The sequence below is a fragment of the Pleurodeles waltl genome, chromosome 11 (assembly GCF_031143425.1).
Source record: "Pleurodeles waltl isolate 20211129_DDA chromosome 11, aPleWal1.hap1.20221129, whole genome shotgun sequence".
Lineage (NCBI taxonomy): Eukaryota > Metazoa > Chordata > Amphibia > Caudata > Salamandridae > Pleurodeles > Pleurodeles waltl.
The window spans coordinates 950,348,719-950,375,999 of NC_090450.1; the positions used below are offsets into that span (position 1 = coordinate 950,348,719).

Here is a 27,281-nt window from a genome sequence, read left to right on the forward strand (position 1 = left end):
TTGTGCCTGTGTTGTTGCATTCGTTTGCTAGATGGTTTGCGACATGGGGATGTTGTGATGTGTGTGTCTGCCCGCTTGTGTGTTTGTATGGGGTATTGTGTGCATCCGTGTGTCTAGTGCTGCATGTGTGTATTTCCTTGATTGTTGGTTGTACGTGTTGTGTCACTTGTATGACTGTTTGGATGTGTGTTCACAGCTATTGATTGTGTGTCATTGTTACATGGAGTTCATGGTGTGTGTGCATGTGGGATAGTTGCACACACACCATGTGTGCCATAGTTGAGGTGTTTGTGGGATAGTTGTCGTTGTGTGGTTATGGGGTGTATTGGTGGTGTTGTGCGTTGTGCTGTATGTTTGGCACATATCTGCATGGCTTTGTGTGTGTATTGGGTATTTGACATTGACGTATGTTATGTGTGCGTGTGTGTGGCCTTCACTGTGTGTGTGGGGTATGTGTGTTCTGAGTGGGAGTGTATCACTGCCATTTCCCTCCCCTCTGTGCTAGGTATACTTATGGTTGTCTTCTTCGTCGTCGGTGGTCCTGAAGGTGTATGGCGAGATACAACGCTGGGAAGACTAGCAGTTCATTTGCCCTGGCGGCCCCGGCGGCGTCTCTGTGCCTGGAGGTGGGTGTTTCCTTTTATACTTTCTGCTTCCTCCCGGTTTTTCATTGCGGTAAGGCCCCACCGGATATCCTGGCGGAGTGGTTACTCGGAATATGGAGGGGGGGACGTTGGCTGCTGCCTTCCTGAAGTGGTCTTCCGCCTATTGACCAGAAGGCGCAATATATATCTACAGAGATGTTGGTGCAGCTGCTGCCCCATCTGAGGCAGGGCAGAAAATTAGATTTTCCATAGAAGATGCACCAGGATCTTTCCAAGGCATTTTATGAAAGTGATCAATTTGAGATTAAACAAACGTCAGCTCATCAGATAAGTCGAAGGATCCAGAGAAGAGCAATCTTCCAAAAGGTATGACCAAACTCTATGCTTTGAAGGAAATGAATGATAGACTACCTAGCTATGTCATAGTGTAATCTTTAGTGGCAAGCTAGGTGGGAAGATGCTCAGTGGCAGAAGAAAATATCTTGAGACTCTGTGACAAAAAATGTGTACTCTGTCCTTAAGAAGGTGTATGCTGGGGAATAACCATCCCTTTGAGCAGGGGTGTATTGGACTTACAATGCACAGTCTCTTATATCTGGCTTACAATCTTTGTTTAAGGCATTTTAAGAGGGTAAAGAGTGGTTTGACTGCTGGAAAAAATTAAAAAGCGAGCAGAATTTGTGTCTGTCATTTTTTTTAATTTGATCAAGACTGTGGTGCTTCGGTTGCAGCTCATCGAAACCTATACATTAAAGAGAGGAACATGCCTGCTGCCCAAAGGTCCACAGCCCTGAAGATGCATTTTGAATGTGTCTGTATTTTTGGAGCGGAGTTGGAAGACAAGCTACATAGCATCTTTAAAAGATGTGATCATTTTTTTGCTTAGGAAACAAAATAACTAGGACGCTAGTACATCAAAAAATAGCAGGCAAGAGAAAGTCAGTCTAGATTCCAGGGAAAGGCTTGTGCATAGAAGTTTCAGAAAAAAAAGCAGAACCCCAATCAAGGGCCACAAGAACAGTGTTCCTAACTATGCTAGAAGCTGGGAGGTAAATGGCTAAGAGTTGCAGGCTGGAGGAAGGATCCTCCTCTTCCTAGCAGAATGGACCAAATATATTTCTCACCAATGGGTACTGAACATTCTAATGAAGACATATGCAATAAAATTACTCTTGAATCATGTTCCTTCAGAGATCATATCTACACCTTATCCAAAGCATCCAGCAAAGAGAAATTCTCTGGTGATGGGGATCCAAGCGCTGTTGTTCAAAATTTGATTGGTCCAGTGCCTGAGATGGAAAGAGGAGAGGGTGTATACTCCATTGTGTTTCTGCTCATGAAAGCAAATGGAGAGTCCCAAACTGTGATCACCTTTAAGAAGGCGAACACATTTTTGAAGAGGATTCCTTTCAAACTAGAGACTCTTCAAAGGCTAATATCTTTGGTACCAAAGTATCACTTCTTGATTACCCTGGACTTAATGGATGCTCATTTCCATATACCAATGGCTGAAGAACACAAGAAGTTTCTCAGATTTTGTATCCTGGTGCACCATTAGCAAATCAGGAACTTGCCATTCCATCTGAAATTGGTACTCAGGATGTTTACAAAGGTGGTGGTTCCTCTGATAGCACAACTTAATCTGCAGGGAATACAAGTCTTCCTGTATCTTGACATTTGCTTACTGCATGCGCCATCATCTGGAGAGCAGAAATATAATCCTGAGTCGACACAGTTCTTTCTTGATAAATCTTCCAACATCCCAGTTGGACCCATCAAAGGACTTATTTGGGGTAAGATTCAGAATGGATATGGACAGAGTCTTTCTTCTGATAAAAAGAGCAGAGAAGCTGAAGAAGTTATCAAAGTCTTTATTGATCCTGAAGCAGGCCCCAGCTCAGAAATGGATGGTGGTGTGGAATATATTGTGCCTGGTGTCTTCATAGTCTAATAGACAAGGCCACATGTTTTACCCCTACTGTGGTATCTCCACATGTTTTGGACTCAGACTTGTCAATCTATGAACACATTGGGTTCAATAGCATCACAAATTAAGTCTCACCTTCAATTGTGGTTAGTCCAGGACAATCTGAGCAAAGGGAAGATCATGCATCAGGACCCACCCATAATTTTGACAATGAATGCCAGTGTCCAGAGGGGCGAATTTGGATGCACTCACAGTGCAATTGAGGTGACTACCCACAGAGTCATTCAGGTCATTGAACTGGAGGAAAGAATGAATGAATGAATAACTTTATTTGCATGATTAATTAAAACCTTTGCAAAAACACAATACATAAAAATGATTATGGTTACTACCGAGCTAAAGAATACGTTTGGATCTTTAAAAGCCATGACCTTCTTGACGTCTATCATCACACCATTACCTAAAACGCTCTTGGTACCTACAAAACGTAGGTGCAAATGTATGTTACGTAAATGCTGAACCATGTGCCTAAAGAGAAGTGTGAAGAAATGTACAGAAAAGACCAAGATAAAAAGATATCTAAAAGTTCTTTAACGATTTAAAATTAGAATACAAGTGCCCTGCGATGCAGTGACCTCCACCGCACAACACCTACCCTTGTGGCAATGACCAGTACATCAGGCAATTGTCCTCCATTAAAGCTGATCAGGGTCAGCATTTCGGGGGATGCGTCAGCCACTTTGTTAGTAATGTAGCTTTAGGTGCTGCCACTCCCTCTTTGATTTCTGAGCCTCTGTGGGCATGTGCTAGCAATAGATTTTTCCTCATGATAGTAAGAAATTGCCCTAGGCGGGCCAACTCCATTGGAATCTCGGCAGAGAATATATATTTAACAGCTTCTTTACATGACCGTAGGCCGTGTTTCAAGAAAAGGGGTTTTAAAAGTCGACGTCTGTCTGAGGCCAATTCCGGAGAACAACATATTAAATGACTAATAGATTTGATATGATAGTTACAAAGTATAAATTGCTGAGAGACCGCACTTTGACTTCCGACTACATCTGAATTCCCAGGTGGGTAGAGTTAGAAGATGCATATGTAGAATGCCCGGAAATGTTCGAGCTCTCAGGGCTGCTTTCATATACGGCTGGAGGTTGGCCAAGCTATGTGACTCGGCTAAACCCTCAGCCCCCCTAATTTCCCTGACTGAGGTAATGTCCTTCTCGCTGGAGATTTGCATGCCATATTCTTTCAATATGTTTTTCAGATGGGCCTTCGAAATTCGGGGATCCAATAAATATGTGGGATTTAGGTCAAAAGAAACCATGGATTGCCTCAGGTAGTTGGCCCAGCTACTAGAGGCATCATCAAAGATTACTTTAAGCGAGCTCCTCAGACTGTCGGTATTGGCCCTAGAGACATCATACAATAACTTGATTATATCCTTTTTGCAATTTATGTCCATGTTTGTTATGTTAAATTCTAAGCGGATCCCTGCATGTCTGGTGAATTTGGAATCTTGAAAGATCCTTTTGTATGATCTCAATTGGCATTTCTCCAGGAATTTCATTATCCTGCCAGGATATGCTAAGAGGCCATAAGTAATCATGGGTAAAAGTTTTGCTTTTATAACTCTTCTTATTGGTTCGGTTGTAGGTGATTGAAGCTGGAGATGGAGTTTAGTTAAAGCATAAATGGTTCTCTCTGCCTTAATTCACAGTGCCGTTACCTGGTGGGCAATTTTACCGGTGTTAGATAGCCACATTCCCAGGTACTAATACTTTTCTTCCGTGTCTATACACAATGCGTTGATCTTCCACAATCTTGGGTATTTACGCGTCTGCTGTCCGAACACCATGACCTTGGTTTTCACTGCGTTAACCTTCAACGTGTTTATTTCATTGTAATAGTGCAGGATGGCCAAGCTCCTTTTCAAGCCTAATTGAGTCTGAGCAAGTAGGACTATATCATCGGCATATTGGGTTATGGGGCGCACAGTCTTTCCCAATTTCGGGGGAAATGTGTTTCCTCTGAGTAAGACTTTGCAGAGATCGGCGTATACAGATTGAAGAGAGTTGGAGCAATGACACATCCTTGTTTTAGGCTTTTATTAGTATATATTCTTTTGGTCACATACGTAGGTGCGACCTTGACTCGCACCCTGTGTCAGAATAAAGAGCCATTATAACTGCTAATAGGGTCCCTGGTATCCCCCAGGGAGCCAGCTTTTTCGAAAGTATGTGGCATTCTACGCCGTCAAAGGCAGCACTATAGTCAATGAAACATCCAAAGAGGGGTTGAGCAGCTGGTTTCAAGGTTTTCTGTCCCAAGTATGCGAGAGCCAGCACATTGTCAAGAGTGGATGAGCATGGCCTGAATCCTGTTTGGTACGGTGGGATGATATTATTTTCTGTAATCCGGACGGAAGAGAAGGCAGTGTATCGAGCTCTTCACTACTTTCATCAGCAGGTCTACCAACACAACAAATTGATAAGATCAGACAATATGGTGACAGTGGTCTATGTGAATCACCAGGACATCACACACTCAAAGTCTCTGAGCAACATTGCTGTGATGCTAAGCAGAAGAGTGGAGTCACATATTAAGTCTATCTCTGTGACCCATATCAAAGGATTGGACGATGTAAAATCAGAGTGTTTACACCGTCCCAGTATTGTGTTTATTCAGGAGAGTTTTTCTGGAGATGGGCAAGAGGTTTGGAATTCCTGTGCTGGACTTCTTTGCATCCAGGATCAATGCTCTTCTTTCAAAGTTCTGTTCTTGTTTCCAAAAATAGAAACGTGGGAGGACGTTGCCTTGATAGTGAAGTGGCCAAAGGAGGTGTTCTATGCCTTTCCCTTTTTTCTTGAATTCCAGTAATGTTGCTCACAATTCAGAGGAAAAGGCAGAGATTGTGGCAGTAGTTCTAATATGGCCTCACAGATCTTGGTTCCCGCGACTAAAAATCCTAAGATTCATCCTCCTTGGGTTCCGCCACTCTCTCCTTCTCTGATTTTGCTGTTCAAATACCTTCTTCCTCTGAAGATCACTCTCTTGGCTGAGCCTCCAGAAGCAAGGTCTTGCTTCACACTTGGCCCTAGCCTTACTAGGGGATATAAAACTATCTGTTTTAAAATCATACTATAGACGATGGGTAGTTTTTCCTTTGGAAATAGGTGTGAAGGGCCTGGGAGGAGTAGCCTCTCCTGGCCTCTGGAAATGCTTTTATGGGCACAGATGGTGCCCTTCTTGCATAAGCCAGTCTACACTGGTTCAGGGATCCCCCCAGCCCTGCTCTGGCACGAAACTGGACAAAGGTACCAAGGGGAGGTACCCAGAGCTCCTCCAGTGTGTCTCAGACCTCTGCCATCTTGGATGCAGAGGTGTGAGGGCACAATGGACACCTCTGAGTGGCCAGTGCCAGCCGGTGATGTCAGAGACCCCTCCTGATAGGTGCTTACCTTTCTCTGTAGCCAATCCTCCTCTGAGGGCTATTTAGGGTCTCTCCTGTGGGTTTCTGTTCAGATAACGAATGCAAGAGATCACCAGAGTTCCTCCGCACTTCTCTCTTTGACTTCTGCCAAGGAACGACCACTGACTGCTCCAGGACGCCTGCAAAACTGCAACAAAGTAGCAAGAAGACTACCAGCAACATTGTAGCGCCTCATCCTGCCGGCTTTCTCGACTGTTTCCTGGTGGTGCATGCTCTGAGGGCTGCCTGCCTTCATCCTGCACTGGAAGCCAAGAAGAAATCTCCCGTGGGTTGACGGAATCTTCCCCCTGCCAACGCAGGCACCAAACATCTGCATCACCGGTCCTCTGGGTCCCATCTCATCTTGACGAGCGTGGTCCCTGGAACACAGGAGCTGGATCCAAGTGTCCCCAACAGTCCAGTGGCCCTTCTGTCCAAATTTGGTGGAGGTAAGTCCTTGCCTCCCCACGCCAGACAGTAATCCTGTGTACTGCGTGAACTGCAGCTGCTTGGGCTTCTGTGCACTTTTGCAAGACTTCCTTTGTGCACAACCTAGCCCAGGTCCCCAGCACTGTGTCCTGCATTGCCCAACTCGCTGAGTTGAACTCCGACTTCGTGGGACCCTCTTTTGTTGTGTTGAGTCGACCATCATGCTCAGATCTTCTGAATGCCTGTTCAGGTGCTTCTGCGGATGCTGCCTGCTTCTGCATGGGCTCTCCGTATTGCTGAGTGCCCCCTCCGTCTCCTCCTCCAAGGGGCGACCTCCTGGTCCTTCCTGGGCCCTGGCAGCACCCAAAACCTTCAACCGCGACTCTTGCAGGTAGCAAGGCTTGTTTGCGGTCTTTCAGCGTGGAAATAACTCTGCACCCTCCAGCACGCCGTGGGACATCTTCTGACCAAAGGAGAAGTTCCTGGCACCTTTTGTTGTTGCAGAATCTTTGGCTACTTCCATCCAGAGGCAGCCCTTTTGCACCTTCATCCGGGGTTTAGTGGGCTCCTGCCCCCACCCCCCCCGGACACTTGCGTGACTCTTGGACTTGGTCTCCTTCCTTTGCAGGTCCTCAGGTCCAGGAATCCGTCTCCAGTGCCTTGCAGTCAGTTGTTGTCCTTGCAGAATCCCCTATCTCGACTTTACTGTCTTTCTGGGGTAGTAGGGTAACTTTACTCCTACTTTTCAGGGCCTTGGGGTGGGGTATCTTGGACACCCTTTGTGTTTTCTTACACTTCCAGCGACCCCCTACACACTACACTAGGCCTGGGGTCCATTTGTGGTTCGCATTCCACTTTTGGAGTATATGGTTTGCGTTGCCCCTAGGCCTATTTTCTCCTATTGCATTCTATTGTGTTCCACAGTGTTTGCACTACTTTTCTAACTGGTTACTTACCTGATTTTGGTTGTGTGTGTATATTTTGTGTACATTACTTACCTTCTAAGGGAGTATGGGCATATGTACAAACACATTTTCCCATTGACACAAAATGGGAAAAACCCTTTGCTACATCTGGCCCTATATCCTCTGAGATACTTTTGGCATATTCTCACTAAAATAAAGTACCTATATTTTGAGTAACTCTGAGGATTGTGTTTTCTTATGATATAGTGCTATATGATATAACTGGTATAGTAGGAGCTTTGCATGTCTCCTAGTTCAGCCTAAGCTGCTCTGCTATAGCTACCTCTATCAGCCTAAGCTGGTAGAACACCTCTAATCTACTAATAAGGGATAACTGGACCTGGCACAAGGTGTAAGTACCACAAGGTACCCACTATATACCAGGCCAGCCTCCTACATTGAAAGATAAAAAATAAACTATTATTCACTTATACTGTAATAAAAATGTAGTACATTCAGCTGGAATATGACTCTTCCTGGCAGCTGCGGTAAGTAAAAAATGCTTTTAAATATAACTTGTGTGCGTGCTTGCGGGTTAGAGTGTGTGTATGTGACACAGTGTGTGTATGTGTAAGCATGTGTGTGTGAGTGAAGTAAAGGTCCAGTGCCATGTAATGTGGCTTCCACTACCCCTTGCATTTTGGTGAATTGACGCCCATGAATCTATAACGCCTGGCTGAGGGGGTGTGGGGCCTCTTCAGCATTTCTGTTTTTTTCCTCTGAGGTAGGATTTACCTCGCGTGGTTCCGACCGGGGCACGGACGGGTTGGACTAGGAGTAATGTAGGAAATCGGGGCTTTCGTAGCGGGGTCACGAGACCCCAGTTCTCAGCTCTGCGGTGCATTGAAAGGAGTCGCAGCACATCCCTGCGTGTGGTAAACGCCTACACAGTATTTTGGTCGGGTGTTTCACACAGAGGAGCGACATTTCTTCATGCATCGCTGTTCCACAAGATGACATAAAACTAACAAACTGTCATTTTAGTGCCAACATCTAAGTCAGTATAAGCACAGGACTTGTATAGGATTTTACTAGGAATGGCTGCTTGCCTGCACTGTTGTCTGCTGAAAACAATTTTACAGCATACAGGAGTGCACAAAAGTAGCCTCTTCCACTGTTCTACCCGTCCGGTTTAATCCTCTGTGGCTTCCAAAGGAGATACTAAATAGGTGTCCGGTCCCTGCCCCCACCTCGTTATCCCCCATATTGCCTGCAGACCTGCCCTGCACCGCTCACAGGTTTAGAGGCTAAAAGAGGACTTACCTCAGTTAGCCACAAGGTGGCGACGTAGCTCTACGTGATCCCTGCCTTAAATAACCTCTCACACAATCCACATAATGAAAGTGTCCCTACAGCAGAAGTCTTCAAAATGTGTATGTGGGTGTGTGGAGGCGGGAGTGGCCTGCAGTTATATCGGGGGGGGGGGGGGGGGGGGGGAGGTAAGAGGGGGCGGGAGTGGTCTGAATTTAGGGGTACCAGGGCGCCAGGCACCGGCGAAGAGGAGCGTCAGGCTGAAAACTGCTTTGTTTTTGGTTTAAAAAAAAAAAAAACAACAACACACAATACTTACACAGGTCGAAGCGCTTGAGCGCTCGACCTAAAAAAATACCAGTGGCAGTGGATACAGCCCTCTAGAAGAAGCGTTCTGGACGTCAGCCAACACCTCAGGGTGTGCCTCTAAGACTGGTTCCAGTGCTCAAAAGAAGCCTTTAAAACTGAAACCGGAAGCCTTGCTCAATGCAATACCCCAGAGTGAACCTACACAACTAAGCAGACACTCCAGAATCCGCCTCAGAGGCAGGATCCAACATTCCAGTCAGGGACTGGCTGCCATTCCTCGGTAGATTCCTTCGGGACTTTTTACAATATTCCACACACAATATTCTGGAAGAGGCACCTGTTAATATACATTATACTAAAGATCAAGCATCAGGCACTTCCTACTGCGCTCCAAAGTCCCCAGGATTGGAGACAACACTCTAGATGAAGCTTCCAGGACTGATGACTCTAGACTTGATGCAACACTCCAGAAAAGGCCTCCCAGCAGATGCAATATTCTAGACAAAGACTTCCGAAAAGGATCAGTACTCCTTTAGAAATCCTGGAAATGGATAGAACATTCTAAAACTAGATTCAGGATTAGATCCAATACTCATCCAACATCCAAGATTATAGATAGTATTCGAGGAGAAGGCTCTAGACGCTATCGAAGCATCCAGGACTGTATAGGATGCCTATGAAAAAGCCTCTATGACGGGGTAGAAGAAGGGGCTGGGGCTGCGTATCATAGTCCAGGAGATATAGTTAGTAATGGATACAATCCTATAGATGAACCGAGCAGGACTGAATTTAATACACATCAGCCCTGGGACTGAATACAATATTCCAGAATACATTTGCGATATTGAATACAATACTCCAGGATGGGCCTACGAGACGGCCTGAAAGACCCCAGACATAGGCATTGTGACTAAATACAGCCTTATGGTTATTTAAAAAACTGGACAGAATACTCGGGGTGTACCTTCTAAAACTAGACAACGCAGCACAAGAGAGCTTTAGGGTTAAATACAATTGTCGTTCAAATATAGAGACAATTCTCCAATGGGGTTTATAGATGCATACCTTTGAATGGGTCTTCCAGAACTGGACACAATTTTCCAGATTAGGCATTAGAAGTTGGAACACATCTCCAGGTCTGGCTGCCAGGGGTCATTGCAAACCTTGGGGTAAATTCTCTAGAATTGGAGACAATATAATAGGTCAGGACATAACAACTCTATCCAGTTTCAAAGATGTTACCATCAGAGCTTGATACAAACTTCTGTATGTGAGAGCCACAACTGGACCGAGTCTCCCAGTTCACGCTATTAGAACTGGATACAATTCTCCAGATGTGTCCTTCCAGACTCGATGCAAACCTCTGGATGTGTTGTGCACAAGTGGAAGCAATATCTGTGGTCAGGTTATTATAACTGGATATTATACTTGGAGAAAGCTGGCCTGGTGTGTGGTGAGCACCTATGGTGTTATCACGTTATACCAGGTCCAGGTATCCACTATTAGTGAAGTGTAGGCAGAGTCAAGAAAGCCAGGGCTCTCTAACGGTAACAGTGGGTGAGCAGCCAAGACGTGTCTAGGAGACATGCAAAGCTCATGCAATACCACTACAGTCACACAGCACTTACACACATGAAAAAACCACACAGTGTTACAAAAATAAAAGGTACTTTATTATAGTAACAAAAATACTAAAATACTGTATAAGCAACACCCTAACTGGAGGAAAGGAAACACACTATTATACACATTAGCAATCAGAAAATAGCATAGAAAGCAATAGGCATTGGTAAAAGCAATAGCAAGCAGTGAGCGCCCTAGGGGAGGGTCAACCATATACTAAAAAAAAGTGGGATTTGAAAGGCAGTCCCCACCCAAGGAAGTGGAATCAGTAGAAGGGAGCTGGAGGAGCTAGGAACCCCAAGAAGTGAGTACCAGGGTGACCCCCAGTGACCAGGAGAGCAGAGGTAAGTACCTGGTTTTCCCCAAAATTAACAGGAGGACGTTGGAAAAGGATTGGGCAAAACGAATACAAGAATGGAAGAACCCAAACGTGGATCCCAACAGAAGAGGACCTGCAAAGGTAGGGGACCAAACTAGTTTGTGATGAGTGTCTGGTTGTGGCAGGAGCCACTACCCACCCTTCTGTGGATGCAGAACCTGGTCGACAGTGGACGAAGAAGGTCAGCAGTGCAGCACAGGAGCAGAGAGGAGTTCCAGAAGGGATACAAATGATGTCCCATGTCGGCGGTCGTGATGCAGTTGGTCAGTGGTGATGGAAAACCACCAACAAGCCGGAGAAGAAGGTTTTGCAAGGCTGAAGAGGATCAGCGAGGTCCAGGGGACTCGACCCAAGGAATTGAGTCTGGGGTGACCCTCAGCAGCTGGGAGAGTCACAAGAAGAGGAGGCGGCCACCACGGGCGCCCCATGGGCAGCAGGCACAGGAGTCGCAGTCAGGCCCACTCAACACACCTGAAGAAGTGTCCTGCGTCGCTGGAGCAGCAGGCATGAGACTGTGCATTACAGAAAGAAGTGCTGGGGGCCAGGCTACACGAAGCCTGAAGAACCCTTGGAGAAGGAACAAACAAGCCTTGGTAGCTGCAAGAGTCACGGCGCACAGGGGTAATGTCCTGCTAGGGGAGGCAAGGGCTTACTGTCTCCTAAGTTGGACAGCTGGTAAACAGGACCAAGAAGACCACTCTAGACCACCACCTGTAATGCAGGATCCACGCAGCTCCGGAGAAAAGAAGAACCATGCAGCCAGTCGTCATTGCAGCTGGTGCCTGCGGATGCAAGGTAATGACTCCTTCACTCCAAGGGAGATTCCCTCTTACTTCTTGAGCAGGCTTAAGACTCATCGCCCTCAAAGGATGCACAGCTGGGGAAATGCTGCAGTGCTGGAAGGAGCCTGAGAAACCATGCTGCAGAGCAGAGTCGTCGCTGAAGTTGCAGATTGTCAGTTCCTGGAGGGTCCACTTACAGTCCCAGTAGCCGGAAGATGAAGTAAACGATGCAGAGGAGTCCTGCTGGAATCCTGCACGTCAAATCTGAGGACCCACCCAAGAGGGAGACCCTAAATAGGCCAGGAAGGCAGATTGGTCACCTAACAGGGTGACCACCTATCAGGAGGGGCTGTGACGTCACCTACCTGACCTGGCCACTCAGATGTTCCCAAGGGCCTCTGCCCACCTTGGATTCAAGATAGCAGAATCAAGTGGCCACCTGGAGGAGCTCTGGGCACCACCCCTGGGGTGGTGATGGACAAGGTAGTAGTCACTACCCTTGCCATCATCCAGTTTTGCACCACAGCAGGGACCAGGATTCCCTGGACTGGTGCCAACCAGTTTATGCAAGGAGGGCACCAAATGTGCCCTTTAAAGCACACAGGTGGCTTGGGGAGGGTACCACTCCCAAGCATGTCACACTTATTTCCAAGGGGAGAGGTGTTGCCTCCCTCTCCCACAGGAAATCCTTTGTTCTGCCTTCTTCTGCCTGATCTGGTCAAGCAGCAGGGGGACGTAACATGTCTGAGGGGTGGCAGAGCATGGGCTTCCCAGAAAATCCCAGAAGACTAGTAGGAGCAATGCTGGGTGTCCTTTAAGTAGCCCCCAGAGTGCATGAAATCATACAACCAATACAGGAAACAGTATTGGGGTATGATTCTGACATGTTTCATACCAAACATGCCCAGGTTTGGCGTTACCATTATGTAACTGGACACAGGTTTTGACCTATGTCCAATACACAGGTAAAAATGGCTTCCCCGCACTTATGAAGTCCAGTGTAATGGAGCTGGAGTTTGTAGGGACAACTCTGCTCATGCAAGGGGTGCCCTCACACACAGGGACCTGCACCCTGCCCTCTGGGCTAGGAGGGCCTACCATAGGGGTAACTTACAGTGACCTGTGGTGAGAGGGTGCATGCACCTCTTCACGCAGGCTGCAATGGCAGGCCTGCAGATATACTTTGCATGGGCTCCTATGGGTGGCACAATACATACTGCAGCCCATGGGGAACCCCTCGTGCCCCAATGCCATTGGTACCTAAGTACCATATACTAGGAACTTACATGGGGGCACCAGTATGCCAATTGTTGGGTGGGCAAAGTCCTAAGAAAACATATTTAGAGGGTGGGAGCACAATCACTGGGGTCCTGGTTAGCAGGATCCCAATGAAACCAGTCAAAACACACTGACAGGAGTCAAACAGTGGGGGTAACCATGCCAAAAAGAGGGTACTTTCCTACAAACCTCACAATTTGGTCTTAAAACCAGTACTTAACACTCCAGGTGTAGCTTCTAATATTTGACTTAATAGCCCAGGCGAGGCCTTCAGAAATAGACACAGTACCACCCTCCCCCTTTCTCTGAATACCTTATTTTGACACACCATCCTGTTGTCCTCTGCATTGCTTTGGGTGTTTGGGGCGGGGGGGGGGGGAGGCTTGTAATATCAAAGTCTATATTTATGTGGACTTAAGTGCAATTTGGTGAATGTCTCTAAAGTGCTTCTGAGTGTTTCCCTACTTAAAAGTCAATATTCTTTTAAAACTTTAATGCCAGAACATTTGCTTTCCTCTAATTTTATACGTTTTGGGTGATCGAAGAGAATGTGAAGTTAAAATAATAAATTAACGGTGAATGGAAGTCTTTGGCAGGTCCTCACTGGTGACAGTGGTGGGTAGACATGGAAACCAGCAGCTGCTGTGGCTTGGTGACTTGTGATATATGTCAATGTGATCCCTTCACATGTCTCCACATAGCACAGTGGGAGAGGGGACATCACGGGAGACAGGGGGGGGGGGGGGGGCAGCGAGAGACAAGCGAGTAGAGAGAGAAAAAAGAATCAAAGGGGAAGAGAGAGAAAGATGAGGAGGAAGCGAGAGTGGAGGGAGAGAGGCAGAAAAGAGAAGATGAGGGATAGAAGAAAAAAGCTATGAGACAAAGAGAACATAATGGGAGGGTAGAGGATCAGTGAGTGTGCAAATAACATGGATAAAGAACAGAAAGCAAGAAGGAGTACGTGAGATAAAAGGTGGGCACGAAAGAAGGGGGCCATCAAAAGGGAGAGAGAAGGAAAGGGAGGGATGGAGATGGGGGGTGAAAGCAGGGGGAGACCGGAGGGAATCAGAGAAAAGAGAAAGATGAAATAGGAAAAGATGACAAAGAGAAAACAAAATAAAAATGATACAGGGAAACAGTGAGAGCGGAGGTGGAAATCAGAGCGAGAAAATAGATGAGAAAGATGTGAGAGGAGAAAGAAAGAGGGTGAAAGACAAAGGGGGTGGGGGAGAGAAAAAGAAGACACGGGGAGCTGTATTATTAAAAATGGCCTTGGGGTGCGGTGGGCACGTGCGCCCGCTTTCTGCAGGCCTGGGGCACATTGGTATCACCGAGGCGCTGGGGCCATCCCGCCCTGCGATATCTGACCGCAAGGGACGTCCCCTAAGGTGCAGGAGACCGGAAGGAGCGCGAGGGAGGGAGCGAGCTAAGGAGGGAGGGAGAGAGACAGAAAAAACAGCACAAGACAGGGGAGAGAGGGAGACAGAGGTTGATAACGACCAAAAGCTGTTTTACACATCAAAGAAAGTAGAGCGTTCAATGCCTCGAGAAACGCACGATCGATGGACGCTTCTTTTACATAGCGATGGCTTTTACTAGGCGCTAAGAAACTGCTCCCTGGAGGAGGTGGGAGGGAGCTGCAGCTATTAAATGTCCATTAGGGCCCAGTGCAGCTCGCACGGGGGGAAGGGGGGGCTTCTCTTTGGCAGGCTTTAGGGCGGTGCGAGCGGTGCGGCCGCACCGGGTGCTGACCTTAGGGGACGCCGTGTTTAGCAATAACTTACGAAACTTGCGAATTAAAAGCACCTGCTGAAAGTTCCCTGTGGGTCCAGCCTTCAGGAAGCAATTCAAATGTCAAGATAACTCACAACAAAGTTCCTACTAGGGAGAGAGATGGGAGTTTTGTTAAGTGGCACCTTTGACTCCCCATAAAGTAGCTTAGAGGGTTAATATGCCTGCTGAAAAGAACAGAATTATATTTTATATGGAGAGACGAGTGGATTAGTAAAGCCAGGTTTTGCAAGCACTCTAGAACAACTTAATGAGTGTGAAGGGGGGGCTATGGAGAGATGAGGGACAGATTTGTCAGGTGGTAGTGGGGGAATAGTAGTCATGGGGGGGTGCCACAAAACAGACTGTCGCACAGGGCACCCCCAGTGCTAAAACCGGCCCTGTGGCTACTGGCCGGCTCTGGACTGGCACATACCCAGGTTTGCTCGCCAGCTGACTTCCGCACAGACCCTGCTTGTGCCCCCGGCCCTACCAACTCTGGCCCGTTAGAAGCGAGGTTTCCAACCAGGGCCAGGAGCAATGCCTGGTACATGTCAGATTTGTCATGATAGCCGATGCACATGAGTTTCGTTTAGTTATTGCATGCCAGTTCACCCAGACACGGATATCCCCCCCAAAAAACATCACTCATCTATCTTGCTCTTGAGAACACACTCTGGACACCCCTGTATTACAAGATCAAAAGACTGATAACAAATCCCTGTTCTTCCAGTAATGCGCCTATTTATCAGAATCTATGGCTTGTGGCATAATTTTTGTCAAACACGTTTGTACTTATTACGCGATGGCTTTTGACAAAAAAGAAATGTGCAGATGATAAACCATTTCTTTGCCTGTAGTGATTCCCAACAGGGTTGGAGCTCTGGAAATAGCGAATGCTACTGTTTCTCCGTTTAATGGGCCTCGCATTACCTAGGACAGCAGGCTGGGCAGCGTGCGTGGTCAGTCTGTGCAGCTGCCGCACTCCGCAGATGTCAGCAGGGGGCGTTTAACACATCGAGCCTCCTGGACAGTAGGGGTGGAGGCCGCAGCTCATTCTAAACACGTGACAAGGTGGTGAAGGGAGGCTCGGGGAGGAGCCAGGCAACAAAATAAAGCTCTGAAAGTCTCCGACCACAGAATGTATCAGCGACCCAGTTTCTGTCGCCAGTCATGACATTGCTACTCTATCACGATACATTGTGCCAAAAAACATTAGTACTATCCCCAGCTAGAAAGATCCCAGGCGCAGTGCCAGAACTGGACAAGGGTCCTTCAGATAGTTCGTTTAAGTGTATTGCTTTGTTAATGAAAACCATTGCATACAAATAAAATCACAATGAACCCCCTCGGCTACCCGCTTCTAAGGGGCTAGCTACTCATGTAACCAATGGCTTTCTGAATACACCTTATGATGCAAGACTCAGCTGTGACCACCTGTGCCCGGATGCTTCCCTTTATAGTCCGCACTAACATAAAAGTAAATTGTACCGCAAAATCGTCATCAGTCCTTTCTGCGGTATACTCTTGTGCCTACTGGAGAGTAATTCACAGATTTGCGCCTTCAGCTTGGCCTCTGGGGTGCCCTGTTGTGGTACTGACTGCGTGCAGGTGTATTCTATTCCTTTCCGGCCCTGATCGTGGTGTTACTTGAAAGACTTGTCACCAGGTTTAAGAATATAGGGCCATATGTACAAAAGCTTTTTCCCATAGACACAGAATGGGTAAAACCTTTCGTACATCTGGCCCATAGTCCCGCGGAACGCCAGGGTGACGCAATCTCCGCACGTCCATGTTGTGACCGCTTGGATGCAAGAACGGATGTGGCATTCCGGAAATAAAGGTTTGAGTAGGTTCTTCCTGGCTGCTAAAACTGTTTGACACGTACACAGGACATGCAATATCGACTTGGGCCCATATTTATAGTTTTTTAGCGCCGCATAGGCATCATTTTTTGACGCAAAGCGGCGCAAACTTACAAAATATAATTGTATTCTATAAGTTTGCGCCGCTTTTGCGTCAAACAATGATGCAAATGGGGTGCTAAAAAATGCATAAATACGGGCCTCAGTTGTATATCCGCATAGCCAACAACATAAGATGGTCGAACTGGCCTTCCATAATGGAATAAGATCCTTAATGTCCCAGTATAGCATGAACGATCTTTTTAATGCAGCAGAGAAGTGGGCAGACATATACGCCTGAGGCTTTAGCCTTCTATGAGAGTTCACCACTGTCCAGGCGTGCCACCTCTTTGCAAAGGAATTCTTATCTTGGATAAATGACTGGTGTTTTGCTGATGAGTTTGTTATGCGGCTGAAAGCTGCTTTTCCTATGTTGCTATCCCATGTGTCCTGGACACCTAGTTCTTCTAAGGCCTTGCTTAAATATTAACCCCAGGAACTTGCTAGTTTGTCTTTTAATGGCGCCTCTATCTCTTGCCAGCATAAACTATTCAGGGACCCACTCTCAGCTGGCCGGAGTTTGTGGCACAACTTTATAAAAAGGTTCATTCTTTGTTGCTTTTGATTTGAGCCCAAATCCAAGCCTTACCTGTGATGGAAGGTTTATTTCGGCAAGGTGAAGACTGCTTTATAAACGTTTGTGTTCAGCTGGTATAGAAAGTTGGCTTCCTTACCTTGCATAATTTCCAGGCCGTAAGCCACTGTTGGAATGAGTTGAGGTTCCATTACCTTCAGTAGATGACCGTAGATGACAAGGTAATGTGCACCAAAACTTAGTCAATGTTGAGTGTATTTGCGAGAGAAGGAATCCAAAGGACCTTGGTAAGTCCTCCACGTTGTGTAAACGTGCACGCTTGTAATTCTGATCAGAATTGAAAGCGTGCACGTTTACACAGCGTGGAGGACTTACCAAGGTCCTTTGGAATCCTTCTGGATACCTTGTGACACCCGAACAAGAATCTTCACTACACACTTATTGGGATACAGCTCCGTTCCCACCTTTTTCCTAAATTGGATTTTCTACCTATGTGTCTACAGTCTAGCCTTGAAAAAGTCACTGTGTGACGAAACATGTGTTGGCTGTGTTTGATTGGCTGCGCCTATTGACTTATAACTACCGACACAAGTAAATATCCCTCTGGAAAATAAAGAAGAAGGACTATATTATCCATCAAAGGATTTGACTTACCAAAGTTTACACTTGTATTTCATTACTGTATATGCTCTCTGTGTGCTGTGGTCGTATTTATCCATTTTACTTAGTGTATACTTGTATACACTTTTTTGTGCCTTGGGGTAGTAGGGCACCTGACCACCTGCACCGCTTGTGAGCTAACGTATTATATGCACCAAGTTTGGACTACACTGGGAGGTGCAGTAGCTTATACCATTACTACCTATTTATATTGGTTTAATTGATTACCAGGTACACGGTTGAAGGCTGATTTGAGTTCTAAAAAGTATGCAAATAGACATGTTCTACTCATTTTGGTGTTTTCGGACAGAATGGTAAGTGCCAGTAGGTTTGTTGTTGTTTTTATACCTGGCCTAAACCCCGTCTGGGTGTTAAGAATGAGGTTTTTCCTGTTACCCCCAGCTTGCAGATCTTGTAGAATGCAGGATGCGTACAGTTTAGCTTACACGTCGGAAACTTCCCTTCGGATAGGCGAACAAGGTCTCTCAGGTGCATGATGGCAACGTCTGTTTTTGATTCCCATTCATTTGCAACAGTTATTTGCACTCCTGCATTTATAATGCAAAGTAGTAGAACAATGTAAGCAATGCCTGCTAAGACTGCTAGGACCCACCCAGGATACCCTAAGGGCAGGGCCACTAGAATTAAGCAATTGTGCGGCCGCCTCGATTTTTGCATTGTTATTGATTTGCCACATAATGCATCACCTGCCGCATAATCTGTAGATTTTAACAAAAAAATGTTTCTAGCTCAAACATTTTAGAAGTTACTCAAAATTCTGTGACACATCTTGTAGCATAGTGGAGGGCCCTTTGCAAAGCTGGACTGGTCACCTTTCTGTTGCTTATTGCTATACTTGGGTATTAAACTGGTAATAATGAGGTGAAAGCAATGCCCAGATACCAAGTTTAAAAATGACAAAATAATGAAGTAATAGCACTATAAAATGTGCTGCATTATTCCACATAATTTTGGGGTTCTTGCTGCATAATTTGCTTAACACTGCTGCATAATTTGGCCCTCTCCTGACACATAATTACAGTGGCCCTGCCTAACGGCTATGCTTTGCTTTTAGCTAACGCTCCCAGTTTTCTGTTGTTACTGATTTTTACAAATTAATGGAGACAGAAAAAAGGTTTTTTCCTGTCTGTATTTATTTTTAAATGTGGAAAAATACAGAAATTGGGCTTCTTTTAGGTAACTCTCCATGTTGTCTTTCGTGATTTCCAGAACAACAGCTGAGCAGATAGACAGCACGGGGAGTTACAAAAAAAAACAGGTTGAGACTTCCCTAAACACAGACATTTGTTAACATATATTAGTATTACAATGCTGATGTTTACCTGTGGGTGTAGTGTTTCGCTTTATTTGATGGCTTAACTTGCTAAAATGTGACAAGCAGAAAAGTACAAGTGCATGTTTATCAGTTAAATAAATGTGGAAATATACCATTTTGCAACTCTATTTGTTCTCAAAACACAAAATAAATATGGATAAATGCAGATGGAAATGTTAAAAATATAAGTACCATAAAACCGGTAGCCTTACTTATGGCTTGTATCATGGGTGAGATAATTAGCATCCATATGACAGCAAATACAGAGTCAAGGCCACCAGGAGGGGTATAGGAACATCATTTTTAGTACCCTAGGGTACTGCTATAACGCCTGCCCTGTTTATTAATGAGGACGCTGGTAACATGAAGCAGCTAAGATAAGAAATACCACTAGATGGCGCCAGATGCTGTATCTGTTGTGTCTACCCTTTCTCTGTGGGACGTTATAGAGCATATTTATCCATCTTTAATGCAGCACAATGCAGTAAGTCATCTTGCTGCCTTGGGTGAAAGGGCAGGAGTGTGCCATATTTAACATTATACAGTGCATTCCTGTCCTTTCCTAGCACTGGCACACTTTTGGCTGCCTAGTGCTAACACAGGCACCATTGCGTTATGTTGCAAGAGTGCCTGTGCTGTAGGCAGGATTGTTTTTGTGCAGGGAGGGACACCTTCCTGCACAAAAATAATCCTGAGGCATTTTCCTCTTTCTACATCTGCTACAGAATGCAGCACAGGTGGAAAGAGGGAAAAACGTGGAGAAATAGAGATATTTCTCCTTGATGCATTCCACAGGTCTACCACTAATGGCAAATCTAAGAATGCACCAAAGTCTATGGGTGGATGCGTGGGAACACTAATGCTCCACCAATGGAACCCCTCCCTGGGGCAGAGTAACGCAAGGCAGTGATTTGTACTGCCTTGCATTAAAGGGCCACGCAAGACAGCCTTGCGTGGCTTGATAAATCTCACCCTTACTTGGTGCAAGGGAGATGCAAAACCTTTTAAAATCTGGCCCTATATTTTCAAACGCAGAAATAGGAGCTCATTCAATGGTCATCCCTGAAGCTGTTAATTTCAGCCCACAAAATCTGTGTGAGGCAGTATGACTTGGAACAATAAGGTGGGAAAGGAACCTTTAGAACAAGAAACACTCCAGGATGAGATCCTAGTAGAAATGGGTCCACAAACTCCAGCTGGAAACTAGAGTATCAAAATCAAGCGGAAACCCAGAAAGAAAAAAAAAGGGCTACTTTGGTAGAAGGTGCTATGAGCGATGCAGAGAATATAAAATTGAATTTGCTTGTCAACTAGGAGTCAGTGGAAGGATTGGTGAGCATTGGAACCTGGGCAAAGCAGAGGATACACACACCAGTATGAAGGCTACATCTGAGGGTATTGTGAACCCCTGCTTTAGCAGCTACTTCGAGGGTGGTGTTCTTGTTGGGCTTCTTCTGTCTGCAGCTCAATGTGAGAAGGTGGGGGGGGCTTAAGCGAGTGAAAGGAAGGATGGATGTGTGAGTGAAAGGGTGGGTGGAGAGATGGCTGGATGAATGAAAGGAAGGAAGAATGACTGAATGAGTGAACGGGTGGATGGATGGATGAAAAAAGGGGAGGCTGTCCTAACGGAATTACTCATCTCTTTTGTTCTTAAAGACCAACAAAATTACATCTCAAGTTTACACAACAGGTGGTCTCGGGTCAGCAAAGAGAGGTAGATAAAGTTGAACCTGCAGAGACCTACCCCTGTGGATTACAGCAGTTTATCTCAGCAGTGAAGAATCATTCTCTTCTTAATGGTCCCACCACTGGTGTAGGGAAGACTAAGGGCCTTATTTAGAGATGGGCAGTCATGGGAAACCTGCCAAAAGTGTTTCACTACCTCCTGCCTTATGATATCACTACTTAAACTAGAGGTAGGGAACAGTGCCTAATTTGTAAATAAAAATGTGCTGGCGCCCAAAGCTCTCCTTTGAAACACGTGGCTGCTGCAATTAAATGTGCGAACACGGAATACTGAGGCAGCGTAATCCTGAAGCCATCTCTGCCCCTTTAATCGGACACTTCCTGCCCCTTCAGCTCACTCTTGCAGCTTGCTGCTTTCCCCCTTTGTGACATTTTTTCTTCCTCTGTCTTACCCATATGTATCTTTTGCTCGCAGTAAATGCTTGAGGCTGAAAAATTAAGTGCCAGCCCTCAAAAATAAGTGCTGGAGCTGTGCACCGGAAACCACTGGCTCAAATTAAGCACTGGTGGGAAACTACGTGGTGGAGATCAGCTGGCTCCGCCAATGGAAACACATTGGCAGCAGTAAGAGAGCTGACATTTCTAAGGTCCAATTCTGTTTAGATGGGTCAATCGACTCTGCCCAAGACCACCATGTAAAGCATGGGCCATCATTTTTTCTTTTTCAGAAGCAACCCTCCATTTTTGGATATTTTTTTCTGAAATGCAAAAACACAGATGTCCATTGAGCCATGACAGACATTGGCTGAGTGGAAATGGCCAATTTTGTTGAAGTGCTCTTGCAGCACTAGTGGGAACTCTTACAGTAAACGAGTCCCTGTCTGGGTTTAAATGGGACTCTAAGGCTGTTTTTTTTAGAGCAGTAAGGAAAAAACAAAATCGTATTTGCAGCAGTGGTCCGTTCATACAGGTGAAAGGGCCACACACCCTCACCTTTTTTTAGAGAAGAGTGTCTGTCAGGCTGAGCAAAGGACAGCCTGACAGACATTCTTCTTGTTCAGCTCAGGCAGCCAGGAGCTAGACATGCCCTAAATGTGCAGGATCCTGGCTGCCTGAGTGAACTTTGCCAGGCTGAGGATTTCACAGCCCTCTGCGTGTGACTTCCTCAGCCTGGAAAAAGTGCCTTGAGGCCCTCCCCCTCATGACGAGGGGGAGCATCACTGATTTCTTTGGACCTGGGCACTTCAGTTTTATGCTCTGAAGTGTCCAGGGCCAAGTGTCAATCAGTGACACCTCGTCACAGAGTGGGGTGGGGTTAGCATTCTGTGATGAGTCAGAGAAAGCAGTAGTCCTAATTCTCCTGGGACCTCAGAGGCTTTTCTCCCTGAAGCTGCAGGGCAGGTCCGTTTTTAAAAAAATGTTTGGAGCGTGTGTGCTTGCATGTATAAATGTATGAATTTGTTATGAGTGTTGTGAATGTGTGCACACGTGTCTCAATGCATGGATGTGAGTGAATGAATATATGTGCACATGTGTGGCCTGCCCGCCCACCTCAAACAAAATTACTGAACACCACTGGGTATTTGGGGGGATCTAGCCTAAAGCACTTAAATGCCTTCAAATTACTTGGTTATGTGTTTTCTGTGTCAGGTATTTGAACTTGCATATCATTATGCAGGCGACCTAACTCGTGGAAAGGGGTATTGCAAACTCTGGTGCGAAAAACAGTTTTTTAATACTGACATATGTAGTGTCACATGGGCTATGATTTGTGAAATTGTGCCACCAGTTCAGGGCTGGCCGGAGAACCATATCCATCCATTTTCTGTCTCTCTCTCTCTCCTTCTCCCTGTGATCTCTCTTCATCATCTCTCTTTCCTTCTGCTTCTTTCATTAACATATCTCTCTCTTCCCTCCTCTCTTTTATCTTGTGCCACCAGTGTGCCTGCTGCAATAAAATGGCATCAAAAAACAAAGTGATGGATGGAATGCTTGAATTAATCTCAGCCACTGGTGATCACTAAGGCCGCATCCCAATCCATCATTTTTCAGCCCACCCGGCCACCTCAGTTTGGACCCAGCCATATGAATATCTGCCTTGACCCTGCTCCAATGAGAACCGTCCAGCCTGAACTGCCAAGCCAGGTCCTCCCTAAACCAGACACAAGCAATCCAGGACTGGTTTCACCCTTATTATGGGCTCATCAGCCAGGTAGAGCTTGATTCTACTTCTACTAATAAGGTGCAACCTATGCCCAGACGTTAAAAAGTGTAAAAATGACCAAATAATGAAGTAATAATATCACTAAATGTGCTGCATTGTGCCACATAATTTGCATTTTTGTGCTGCATAATTTAGTCAACCCTGCCACTACTGCATAATTCCAGTGGCCCTGCCTTTATACCTATTACAATTTTTACACCACTCTGTTGGAGCAAATGGTGTTTCTGAAGATATCTTTAAAATGCAATACCTTTCTAAACTGACATTTCCACCGACCAACCACTGCAACAAAACCATTTGCAGCAGCTCAACAAAAATAGTTGTTAAATGCAAAATTCCATTGCTCTAGTGGAAAGTGTATGCAGTCTGACGTTCACAAATCTGCTTAGCAGGCTCTGTGAGTCACACAGTGCCACAAAGAGGTGAAGAGACATCATTACTCTCTCTGTTGTCCAATACTATAAAGCAAAGAGACATCAACTACTTTCTGTTGCCCCAAGCTACAGAGAGAAGAGACATCGCCCCCTGTAACTCCATACCATAGACTGAAGAGACATTTTCACCCCCATGCCATAGAGAGAAGACATGTCACCCTAACTGTCTTACCACGAGACAGCAAGAATGAGGCAAAGGAATGAACACAACCCGCCTCTTACTACTGTGAATGGCCTTTTGGAACCTGTGTCTCTTTGCTAGATTTAAATGCAAATTGTGCTCTAAAATGCACTATATGCCTCATTTTTTCCAAACTTTTTTCAGTGCTCTTTTCAAGGACAGAATCAGGGCCCGAGCACCCTCACACCCTCTTTAAGGAAGACAGGCCAAATTACTGCAATCTGGCTTTGTTCCATCCATGTAGGATATGTAGCCATTTAGAAGTGTTCCGTGCCAGTGGTATAACTTGGCGGTACTAGAGGGAGACGTTTGGTTCCATATTTATACTTTTTTGCATTGCATTTGCATCATTTTTTGGCATGGGCAATAAGTGTCCTAGTATTGCAGCAGCTCCACTTGCCCACAAAGTGAAGACCTTGGGCCTAGCCATGAATTGCTTTTTGTAGTACATTTAGTAGTATTTCAATAGTACTAATCGCAAACGTATGTGTGGTGGTTATGCCTCTCCTACCTTTTTCTGTGCAGAAATCTCAGGTAACTGCAGGGTCTCCGCACAAGTATACATTTTAGTAGTAAACCTGGGAGGGGCAGAGGAGAGTGGCTTAAAAATAAGGAATACTTACAACTAAAGTGGAGGTGATTAAGGAAGACAAAGGAGGGGGTTTAGAGAAGGTTAGGAAGTGTTTAGAGAGGGACAGGCAAACACCCATAGAAGAGTAAGCCCACTGCTATTCACAAACAACACTTCGTAAGTTACTACAGCAAAAATGGGCCCAAAACTGCAACAAATTATCCCAGTTTAAAGCTGAAGTCCACCACCGCACATTGCTAACCACTGCTACACCTTCCCATAGAAAATAATGAAGGTAGAGACTTAAAACCCCATTTGGCATTTGTAGTACATTAAAAATAAATTCTTTAGAATAGTTAAATATAATTTTCTGTTAAAAAATATAAAACAAGAACAATTACTATTAAAACAGTTAACATTTTTTATTTAAAATTGATATACTCGTTTTATTAAAATATAATTAAATTACTACTAATTAATTCTATGTATAATTTTTCTAGCTTTTAATGCATGATAAAAATGCTTTTTTTTACTTAGGGTGGGATTTTATTTTTTAATTTAATGTTCAGTATTTTTAAATGTAATTTAATATATTAAAGTTAAAGATTTAAATCAAAATGAAGTTACTAGTGCTGCAGCATATTTTTATTTGATTCTACCTTTAAAATATATAAAATGAATTTACAACAGTAAATAACAAAGATATTTTTACTATTTTGTTTTGTTGAATAAACGTTTTTACTTTTTTCCTATACCTTACCACGGGGGAGACTGCACATAAGGGCTGGAAATCGCTGTACGGCTATGTACAGGGAAAACTGCAAAACTACTGTTGTAGGTAAGTGACTCATTTCTTAACAATTACCCTGAAACACGTTCTCTGACGTAGTCTACTTTCAGCTTCTTGGTGGTTCTCAATGTACCTCCTTTTCTGTCAGAGCTCCTTTGTGCACCACGGAATTCTCCAGCAGAAAAAAAAAACCTAAATAGGGGTCGCGTTTTAGGACATTGAGGGCTTGCAAATTATGTTTCTGTGAGGCAGACTGACTGCCTCATGGTTGATGGCCAAGCTAGATTTGTTTTATTTTTTTGCAATTTAAGGACATTTCCAGGCCCAGCCACTAGATGGGGGTATTTTGCATAGCATGTGAACCGAGAAGAGTTTCAAGTAGCAAAACCACTTCTAAAGGTGAATGGTCTTTTTGCCCACTTCCAGAAAATCGGTTCCAAGTGTGAAGAAGAAATGCCTGACTGTGGTAGCAGCTTCCATCCATGGCAAAAAGAAGTTTACGGTTATCTAGGACTGGATGCAGCTTAGCATCGTCTTCCCCACACACAAACAACAGTAATCTTTGCACACCTGCTGCCAGGACACATTCACTACACCACGATGCATTTACAGTCCAGTTACTCTTGAAGTATACACCCCTCCGATACCACTTTGACTGTCTCCTTGGCTTGGACCCTGTGTAGCGCTCTACAGCTTTTTTGCTAGTTTTGTGCTATATATGTACCACATTTCACATACATATTTAACAAATGCAGTCGAGATCAGGGTAGATGTCCATTCACTCCTTGGTTTGCTGGCATTTAAGTAGAGAGACACCTTGTTACTTTTTTTTTTCAAAAGCATATTTTGACCTCGTGTTGCCCAGGCAAGGGCAGCTTTAGTGCAGTATGGCCGGTGCAGCTGAGCTCGGGGGCCGCTGTTATTTTGAATTAACTTGTGGATTCACAGCACCTGCTGCAGAGTTACTTATGTTTCCAGCAGTTTTCAGGCAACCATACACATTTCAAGATAGCTCTGGTGATTAATGTTCCTGCTGGAACAAGGTGGAAGTTTGTCTAATGGCAGGTTTGACTCATCCCAGTGTACTGCAGAGGGTTATTATATTCCTGCTGCAAAGGATGTGAACCGAGCAGATTACAGAACTTTATGTGGGTGGATGGCTCAGTGGGTTACTGCTTTTGTCAGATATGCTTGTTATGAGCAGTTCATAATTTACCATCCTAATATCACACAGTGACCTATGAAATGTCAAAGAGCTGCTTGCAAACTGCATGGTATCAGTGAGAACATTATTTTCCCCAATCCCTCGTTATTCTAATGTTGTTAAAAGGGTTTGTTTTGGGTAGGAATACATTATTAGTAAAGCCAAACCCCAACTTCTGAGGAGCATTTTAAATCTCGAGTTTGTCCTTCAGACCAAATACTCTTAAAATATACTGCCTGCGAGTAAGATGACCCATAACCCCCTACACCCTGTATCACTCCATGTCTTGTATAACATTTCCTATAGATCGATTTACACACATTGTTTCTATATAAATGTGCGTGGTGTACAGTGCTATGATGCCCCGCACTGGTATGATTAGCGCTATAAATCAACTGATATGCATGTGAGAGAGGGGCTATGAAGAGACGAGGGGCACTTTCTGAGGGTAGTAGTGAGGGAATCCGTGGAGGAGGTCGTTGGGGGTGCAAAAAAAAAGACTGTCTTGGGCACAAGAGCCCCGAGGGGACATCTTCCCATCTCTGATCCAGTGTGAACTTGAAGAAACATGGCGCGTGCTCCTCACAAAGGCCGGCTCCATATAGGTCAGCACGGACGTCAGCATTTAATGCTGGCCCTGTCTGCGGCTTCCCTTCTAGCTGCGTCTGGGGGCTCCAGGCGGGGTTCAGACAAGAGGGGAAGCATACTTCACCCTCGGGCATGAGTAGGGTTCGGTTTCATAATTTAAAGGTACTCGGTACATGGGCACCTGTGCCGTGCGCGCTTCACGTTTGGTGGTGACAGGCAACACCTCCCGTTTTATCTGTGACCCCTTTAGGTGCTCCCCTAAAAAACTTCCCAAGAGACGCCAGTGTGGCCCAGCCAGACCAGTTTTAATCTTAGTTC

At 45.3% G+C, this 27,281-nt stretch overlaps 1 long non-coding RNA gene across 3 annotated transcripts in view; it reads right to left on the bottom strand.

Annotated features, from left to right (window-relative positions):
• LOC138266389 (uncharacterized) overlaps window positions 1-27,281 on the bottom strand; it is a 517,771-nt gene that overhangs the window by 489,996 nt on the left and 494 nt on the right. For all 3 annotated transcript variants that reach the window (XR_011199495.1, XR_011199496.1, XR_011199497.1), the window contains exon 2: window positions 10,024-10,136. This is a non-coding gene — a long non-coding RNA (uncharacterized lncRNA). The remainder of the gene's footprint in view (window positions 1-10,023; window positions 10,137-27,281) is intronic.